We start from the raw sequence: 10500 nt of genomic DNA, 5'->3' as shown, positions 1-10500 counted from the left end.
TCACTTTCTCTCTGAAAAAACAGTGTTTTTTGTTTTTCACCATTTCAAGTTTTTCATAAACTCATTTATAGGCTTGAAACTCATTATACATATGAAAAACTATGGAAAGTAAACATTTTTTTATTTTTTTCTCTTATATTCATGGAGATTGTGTCCATTTTTTCCAAGACATAACTGTCAGCTTTGATTGTATTTTCTGGCATGTGGTGTTAACTTCACCACTGGCTCGTCACTTGGCCAACAGCATGCCACGCGTGCAAAGCAAGCACAGGAAATCTATCCCCCCAGGAGACGGCTAACAATGCTATGACCAGGCAATTCCCCTCTGCACCTTTCGTGTGAGGGAACATACACATATCACATATTCAGCTGCCATGTGCAATCAATTCCAAGTCTTAATGAATGCCAGCCGGGAGTCACGATCTGTGCAACAGTGTGTGCGTGTGTATATGTTTGAACAAGCACTTCACCATGAAGTCTGTATGAAAATGAAGGCCCCAAAGGCTCATAATTAAAAACGTATTACAAGGAACCAAAAGAAAACTAGATTACGGTCTCTACTAGGTCCAATTTCTAAACGATAGAGGTGAGAGAGAGAAACAAAGACACAAAAATAGGATTCATGTGCGAATCAAGACAGACAGACAGCAGGCACTGCCACTCCCAAGACACAAGTGTTAACCTTGTTGCTCATAAGGAGGCCATATGCATGCTGGGAGGAAGGAAGGAGGGTGGGTGCAACCCAGTCACTCCATGCAGGGTTGAAGTGTCCCTGCCAGTCTTTCAGCGTTCAATGAGAGGCCCAAGAGACACCCAACAGGGACTTCCGTGTGGAGTTTCCGTGCCCTCGGCTTCCGAAATGCACCCAGTAGTCATCAATTAGCCTGACAGGCCAGATCTAAACTTGAGCACGCACATAAACTAAGACAGTGTTCAACACAGACTGTTCCTAATGGGGTTCGATACCCTTAACGGATACTAGTAAGGTTCCAGCAAGCATAACAACATGCATTTTAAAGCTATTCTAAATAAAGAACTATTATGTCCAATTTGGCATGAATTATATATTTTTGCAGGGTATTGTTTTTATTTTTAATAGCCTACTGCATACACTTTTTATATTATATACAAAATTTGGAATCATTTATATTTCAGCATATTAGAATGTTTTCTGAAGACGTGACACTGAAGACTGGAGTAATGATGCTAAAAATCTTTAGCTTTGCCATCACAGGAATAAATGACAGTACATTTTAATATGTATTAAAATAGAAAACATTTATTTTAAATTGTACTAATATTTCACAATATTACTGCTTTTATTGCATTTTTAATTAAATAAATGCAGCTTTGTTGAGCATAAGACTTTTTTTTTTTTTTAAACATAAAATAGATAAATAGACAGACAGACAGATAGACAGATAGATAGAATAATAATATAATTTCTTACATAGGCTATCATAAATTGCTCTTAACAATTACAATTCAATTCTGTGGTTACAGCCCCTCCTTAATTATCCGTAGGATTAGAGGGCAAAAGTGATCCAAAACCCTTCCTAAATAACATCCACAGCTCCATCAGCTGATAAATCTCTACTCATAAAGCTACGAATTTATCATTATTGAGATAATACAGAGGATGAATTACCCAGCGTGCATGAGCCTTGTGAGGCCTGACCCGAGATCAGTCCCAGATGAAAGGAACTGGAGGGCTCAGGAATTCATTTTCATATTGCAAATGGCCATCCTAATCAGTATGCCTAAAGTGCCTCCGACAAGACGCGTATATCTGCTAGAGTTGCGAACTGCAATGAGAATATTAGGATACACACATGACACGTAACAAGAGACCAGACTTGAACAGATTTGACTGACACCAGACTTATGCTGTCGTTCGATCACTTTAAGCTATGAATGAGAAGCTGATTTGCTAATCGCAAAGGGCCTGGTAATGCAGAAAAGGACAGAGGTCACAATTGGATTGACCCTTGCTTTCTTTCTTTAAACACCTCCAGTTTCCCCATTTCTCACACATGCATGCATACATCTATGCACACTTTCCTGTCAAGACAGATCCCCTTTCAAGGGGAAGGAGCTTTTAAATGATTTAGCACTATGATCCGGAGACATTCCAAGCAATTTCATACACCACTGATATTCACAATGCTGCTCTTAGGAAATGTCTGGGCATATGCTACCCCCACTGTTCACATACATGCACACACAATAGAAATTGTGACATTGGCGTGAGATATAAAAAATAATGCAGGGGATTATGTCCTGATACTAGGCCTTATTTACTCATAGATGTATTAGGAAAAACACCTGCCTCCTACTCCAATAGGATCAAGAGATTAATCTTACTGAGACTTAATACATACAGATGGTCAGACAGGAAAAATTAGAAAAATATGAAATATGAATACATTCGTCTTGTATAATGTGAAATATGATTAATCTATTGCAGAGATTATAGCTTGATGCATTGGTGTGCTTAACAAGGAGACAAAGTTAATTTCTTTATAGGCCAAATGTTGCTGGCAAGATCCTAGAATAATAATGATTCTTTGGGGAATATTATATAAATTAAACTTAAGCCGTCTTCTCTGTTTGCATATTAATGGCTGCTGGTGCAGGGCTGCTTTTGATTCATAGGCTGTCAGATCCTCGTGCAGCTGCCACACAAATATCTGACAGCTCGGAACACAACACTTATTTATTCAACACAGAAACACACACACCTTTAATGCTGGAGACACCCTACACAGCTCATAACAGCGGCCCTTTTCAATCTGGGTCTTTATTCAACTTCTAAAGGGAGATTACAGTTGAAGAACTGATCTCCTTTTACTTTACTGATCTAAAGCTAAGATGCTGCAGGGACACTGATCTATTGCCGTTGCTTACAGTGTCTTATCTGTGGAGACCCGCCGAGAACTGAGATTTACTGAAGTACTTTTTCAAAAGAGCAAATATAGTATTAGTAGAAAACACATAATTGCTTAAGGCAAGCGTTTACAAACTTTTGATGGCAAGGACGCCAAAATATGATGATCCCATAGAAAGGGAACACTTTCCTAAAATATACAGGCAGTTACATATTGTTATGCACAACAACCCAATTATAATATTCTAAAGATAGCATGTTGTCCATTAAATTAAATAATTAACTTTTATATTGTCCCTGCACTAAATCAAATTATTAAAATATTATCTGGAATATTACTTGGTATAGCCTTAACAGTGTATCTTGTTTTTTTTTCTTCCAAATCATTATTCATTTTTAGATGTATAAAACGGAAAAAAAAATTTACACAAAAAATACAAAATGTTCTAATATAAAAATATTCAGTTATTTTAACCTACAAAAAATGTACATGCTGGATTTGACAGTGGGACAGAGAAAATTTGCAAAAGTTACACAAATACAAACTATTTTGTATGTATTGTAAATAATGTTGGAAGGAATATTTACCAACAAAATTATGCAGATTTATTTCCATTTAAAAAATTGAATGTATCAATAGAATAAAATAATTGCAATTCATTTCATGACTTAATGAATCGGTAGTATTGAATTCTATAAATGTGTTAAATTATTGTGATGGACATTTAATCAATATCTTCAGTTAACTTGCTAGACAGACTTAAAATAAAGTCATGGTAACACTTTATTTTAGACCTCTCATTACACTCCTTGCAAAGCCAATCTATCAGCACTCTTTCACCCATAAGTCTTTGGTACCTGCTGTCTGAGAAGTTAAAAGTGCAGTTTTACCTACTGAAATGTGATCCACTAATGTTGTTTTGTGTCTCTCTACACCCCTCACCCCTGCCCCCCAACACCACCAATACCCCATGGGCCTCTACTTCCTGACAAAGGTCCTTCTCAATATCCTGAAGAGAGAAATAGAGGGTAGCGAGGGCTGTGAGTAAGTGAGAGAGACAGAGAGAAATCAAGAGCAAGGGAGAGGAAAGGAGAGAGATGGCGTGCCAGGTAGTGCTCACAAAAAAACGAGGAGGCCATTTAGATCACAGGCAACAGGAATGAGGGGAGGCAAGACGTCTGTGTCCGTATAATCAACATCCTTACTCCCCAAACACATGCACACATCACAACAGAGGTGCTAGTTTTATGCAGACGCCACACTGCTGTTTTCAGTCCACACGAAAACCACTAGCGTGACTGATTCGTTCCTGTACCATAAAAGCACCCAAACTACAGCCTCTCTGGGCTGGATATGGAACAACATCCAACAAGAACGTCTGGTCCCATTAAAAATCAGCCTAATAAAGTGATAAACCAAGAAACTTCCAAGAAACAGAAACTAAAATATGCACTTTAGAATGCCGCTAGGGGCAACACTCTCATTCAGTTCAATGACTTCTGACCTGCCAATCAGAGACTAACCTGTTACAGTTCAGATATGAAAAAAAAACAAAAAACATCACACAACAAATCTACTATTAGAATTCAAATATGTAAAATAGGATTTTGTTAGTCCTTTTTTCCTATTCTTTTTTTTTAATCTTCAGTCAATGTTCAATGAAATCTTTAGTTTCAAACTAATCTTTAATTATAGTCAATGTAAAATTAAATATATATTGCATTTCCGCATAATTTTATAAATACAGATATTTATTTATTTACTTATTTTCCCCAGTTGTTTGTATATTTCACAAAGGTGAAGTTGTATCTCTTTGTTAAGGCTTAGGTCTAAAAACAAAACAAAAGTGTGCAATGTCTTAAATGTCGTAAATATTTCTTCATAAGCAAGTTACATTAAGCAAGGTAATTCTGAAAAAACTGTAAATGAACTTGAGTGACGCAAACTGAATTTTGTGTTTAATCCTATCATAATTATCAGAACAGTAAAGTTACTGTTTAGACACAAATATAAGAAAATAAATAAAATGTCCAATTGTACACATTTATGAAAATCTGCTCTTTGGTGTAAGGCCATCTGTGTGACAGATACAAATCATATCAAATTAAATCCAGCTCTTACTGCAAGCACACAGCCAAAGCTGATTATGTGTGCTTACCTGAACATATTACAACAGCCCTCAATCAAGGACAGCAGGACTAAGCAGAAATAAGACATTTTAATCTGTGTGGGAGACAAACGTGCTGCAAACTAATCTAATATCACACATAAACATACACAGTTCATGTGTGCATAATTTAACGCCAGGTAGGTATTAATGTCAGGTAGACGTTAATGTACTTACAGCTAAGAGCAAGCACAGAGTCCCTGCTGAGAGAATACACACCTCCAATACATGCTGGGGGAGAGATTTCTGAGCACTGGAGCACACAGAATGGATGGGAAATAGAGAATCAGGATGGACTGGCATGGTACTGCTGCCTCAAGAATCGTAGGCATTGCATCCCATTTAAAATGAACTTTCACTGATTCTTGAGTACTACTATAAAACAATAAAATTCTAAAAATAGTGCACAATGTACTGTATTAATTTAATATTAATATAGAGGATATTCTGTATTTATTTATTTATTCATTTATTATTATTTTACAGGTGTTTTACCTGTATTTTTAATTTTGCACTTTTGTGTTTTAGGGTTAACAGAAATGTCCATAAAATTACTGGATAATGTCCTGGCAGAAAATTACCAGTACATTTTCAATTTTTTCATTCATTCATTTTACAGTTTAGGACAAGACAGGATACAAAACTATAAAATCTTAAAATGAAAATATAAAAGTTTTTGAATTAAGCAATGGTGCCCCATTCATACTTTAGTCTATGTCTTCTTATTAAAGGAATTGTTCACCCAAGAATTAAAATGCTGTCATCATTTACTCACCCTTGTGTTGTTCCAAACCTGTATAAGTTTCTTTCTTATGTTGAATGTAAAAGAAGATATTTTGAAGAATTTTGAAGAACCAAACAGTTGTTGTCCCCATTGACTTCCATAGTAGGAAAAGAAATACTATGGAATTCAACGGGAACCAACAGCTGTTTGATTACCAGCATTCTTCAAAATATCTTCTTTTATGTTCAACATGAGAAAGAAACTCATACAGGTTTGAATCGACATGAGGGTGAGTAAATGATGTAAATGAGCTATCTCTTTAATATTCTCAAATCTAGCAGTAACTTCAATTTTCAATCTATATAGATTAAAAAGTAAATTAAGCATCTGCACATTTTGGTTAAACTTTTGGTTAAATTTTCACTTCTGACATCTTTATATGATGTGATAAATGAAAATGAGCAGAAGTCAATCTGTTCTGTCAGCATGGTGGGGGAAAACAAAACAGTGTGAATATTTTAAAGTAACTAAAAGCAATTTGAGGTACATATGAATATTTCATCCGAATGTTCACACACATCTTGATATCTCTTAGAGTAATTTGTATGAATTCTGTGAAAACATCAATATTTCAAACTGGTAAAGGGTAAACAGGTTTTTTTTTTTTTTTTTTTTTAAAGGTGATTGGGGATGGTCTAACCTATTCACACCACCATCTGCAACAACAGCACATGCTCTACTATGAATATATTATACATGTCATATATGTCTGAGTTTGAAGTACTGTTGATGAAGCACTGTTGCCTACTAATCTAAATGTCAGTTCCGGTCTGATTGCTCAGTGATGGATAAGTGTATATGTGTGCACGTGGAGTGTTTCAAACAAATGCACAGACTGCAAACGCAAAGCAATCAGTTGAACTTGTTTCCACACACGCTGGTGGAGAATACGCACACGCGTGTCCTATGAAGACACAAATCATTTACATGCTCGTCTCATCAAAGGCAGCTCCGTTCATCTCCACCGAGATTTTCCGCCGATCAGAGTGCTCCGGTTGCATCTCCAAGCGCGACGAGCTAACCTTTGCGACTGCCAAGAAATGTGATTAATTTTTTAAATACAGCTGTTGACCTATTATTGAGACGGAGAGACGCCACGGGAGACACTCCGCGCGCCCACTCTGTCATTATGGAACGCGTTATTCCATCAGTGTTTACAAGTTCGCGCTCAAAAAGAAACACGCGCACGGAAAAAAAAAAGAAGCGGTAAATCAAAAAGATTTCTCAAATGCTGTTCTGGGCCATTTTCTTCAACAAAACGCCAATCAAACAAAAGCCCGTGGAATCATCCTTTCAGAATTAGCTTTTGAGAGTAAAATAGTAACAACAATAGAGAAACAATCACTCCGAAGCGTTTGAGTAGCTTGTTAATGCGCTCATGAATAAATAATGCTAGAGATGATGGGTTTATGATCAATAATTCATCCTAGTGTTTCTAGCTCTGCTCTAATATGTGTCATGTAAATATAAGGGCATGCACTTCACGAAATTAGCTTAACAAAGGAACTTAACAAAATGCCCCTAACCTGTTTATATTCATTCAAAGATTTCGGAGTCCTTTTTGGTATTAACGTACACTCTTAAAAATAAAGGTGCTTCACGAAACTTTTTGTCTAAATGGTTCAATAAAGAACCTTTAACATCTGAAGAACCTTTCACAAAAGGTTCTTTGTTGTGAAAGAAGGCTCTTTGCTAGCTCTAAATTCTATATAAAGAAATTATGCCTTATAAAAGCTACTGGAACCTGTAAATATATATATATAAATTGATAAAATCTTAAAATGCCATTGACATTTTTCTCAGTTATTAAATATTTTAGCAGGTAGCCTATAGAATTTGAGTTATCAATTCCATTTTATTAGATGGAAATTGAAACATCTAAATTTTTCAAAATCCAGTAAACCACAAACAACTAGAGAAGTCATGGAGCCTTCAAATCTTATCTTGGACAATGGGGGCTCCTAGAGTCAAAAAGGTTGAGAACCACTGCTTTGGGCATTAAAAATGGCATTATTCATCTAAAATGCTCATTGAAACAAGGATTGATTAGAAGTTCTCTTTAAAAAGTACTTCCTAGTGCACAAAACCCTCACCAAATTGACGAGTATGCGAGTATGTCAGACTTGTACACTTGCCCTTCATCGAAAAATGAATTCACTCTGCTGTGAGCACTTGTAGACTTTTACATCCAAATTGGAACAGGACCACAAATGTCTAATGTAGCAGGGGCAGGTCACAACTCAGTGGCACAAATGAACACGTCCCAAATGGACTGATGTGTTGACAGATCTTCTGACATAACCCAGATGAATCTCCAACACCCTGCAGTACCCCCTCAGAATCAGTTAAGCCTGTTGACTGGCCTGATTCAACCAGCTGGGACGTCTGGTGTCAAGAATCACACTGGTGGTTCAAGAGGAGAGGTAAGGGCCAGCTGGATGTGAGAGAAAGAGGGGACGAGGACAGTCACCAGCCTCATGTAGCATTCCCCTTACACTAGTGACAACACGGAAAATGTGAGAGGAAGAGAGTGCGAGATGGCCCTTGAACAGACACAGAGACTCGCCCTGAGGAACTAAGCAGAGAGAAATGCCAGACAGAGTGAAATATGATGTTTTCACTTTGTCAAAGGATTTTCCGACTCCTACAGAGTCATCTTATGAATGTAGCCTATTTAGTTTTAAACTCTGCCAGGGATGTTGATTAAATGTTTTATCAACCAACAGATGAATCAGTTGTGCATTTGCATTCTGGTGGAGGAAGCGTGTTTGGGTGGGGGGCTTTGGAAAGCATCAGCGAAAGAGAATCAGAAAAGGAGAGAGCAGGCTATAAGTAAAAGAGCTCTGGCAGCCAACAAATGCAGAACAAAAGAAACAATTTGCATACAAATCAAAGTTTATCATCTCAGTCTCCCTCTGCCTGTTGTGCATTCATAAGCGCAGATGCATTCAAAGCTCTGAGAGAACAGAACACCTCTATTCGCTGATAGAGGCCAAATGTGGATTTCGTTATATAAAAGGAGGAGGGAGAAAGAGGTGAGAGAGGCACAGTCAGGCAGACAGAGAGAAGAAGAGAGAACGAGACAAGTGAAAAAATGGTTTCATTTCTGTTTACAGTCCTGAGCATGAAATGAGATGAACACTTGCACATCACAGTCAAATGAGCATAACGCTCTTTCTTTCCATCTGCAAACACCCAGCGATAAAAAATTAACTCCTCTCAGTGCAAGAGAACTGACAGGTGAGATATGCAGTAGAAATCCTTTTTGAGAGCGTTCAGCCTGTTCGATTTCAATGCTAAGTCCTCCAGCTTTCTCCTATAAAGAAACCACATCAATATACTGTCGACTTGAATCCCTCCAATGGAGGAAAAAGAGACGTCAAGAGGAGTTAGAGGAAATCCAGGGGCGAACTGCAGGCCTTCTGAAACTCAATAAACCCCACCGAGGACACATCAAAGTATGTGAGGGCTTATGTCTGCCACCAGAGGGCACACTTACTAAGGTTTTGATTCACAGATCCCTCACACTATTTTGGTAACATTAATACAAATGTTAATATCATATGATTACCATTATTACTAATTATTAATAGAAAAATTCAGGTGCACTTTATAGATGATCACAAACTACAAATGTGGTGTACTGCGGCATAATACAGACAGTAAAACCAAAAAAGCTGCTATACACAAATACAAGGGAAGGGAAAGGGAAGTGGTGTGTGGCCAAGTATGGTGACCCATACATGGAATTTGTGCGCTGCATTTAACCCATCCAAGTGTACACACAGTAGTGAACATACACCCGGAGCAGTGGGCAGCCAATGCTGCGGCACCCGGGGAGCAGTTGGGGGTTCGGTGCCTTGCTCAAGGGTCTCACCTCAGTCGTGGTATTGAGGGTGGAGAGAGTGTTGGTTATTCACTCCCCCACCTACCTGAGACTCGGACCCACGACCTTCGGGTTATAAGTCCGACTCTATCCATTAGGCCACGACTGCCCAACAAATGACAAATGACTCAGAATAATAGCTCATACTTAGACTTAAATGTCACAGAGAAAAAAGAATGTCAGGTTTTAATTTTTGTCATTTGCAAAGGAGTTGGGGGGAAATTTGGGAATTTGTCCAGAGAGAGATACAGGCCCAAATTGTTTTAATATACAGTAACAGAGGATGCTGCAGGGGGGTAAAACAAAAGGTGAGATGAAAGATCTTTTAACATCAATCTTTAGAATACAAATTAAAATAAATAAAAAAATGAAAATGACAAAATTAAAGTGCAAAATGTGCGTAATTTTAGTTAGGATGGTGCTGTGAAACTTTTCATTTCATCATGTATTTTCATGACTGCGCCACCAGAGGGAAGACCTTTCCTTTCTTTGAGTCATTGAACTTGGTCAAGCCTGTCTGTCAAAAGCATTAAAAACATGAAAGTACATGAGAACTTTTACTAATCAAACAGATAAGCACTCTTAATAAAAACTTGTTCTAGACAGTACCAAATAAGTGTTCCTTGGCTTATAGCAATAGCAGAACCCTTTTTGGTGGTAAATATAACCCTTTTTCATAAGATTCTATGAAGAAGCATGCTTTGAAAGTGATATATAGGACATTAATATTGTTATAAATAACTTTAAATAGATTAGTATTATTTATATATTTTAT

The sequence above is a fragment of the Barbus barbus genome (assembly GCF_936440315.1).
Source record: "Barbus barbus genome assembly, chromosome: 1".
NCBI lineage: Eukaryota > Metazoa > Chordata > Actinopteri > Cypriniformes > Cyprinidae > Barbus > Barbus barbus.
This window is presented reverse-complemented; position numbering follows the sequence as displayed.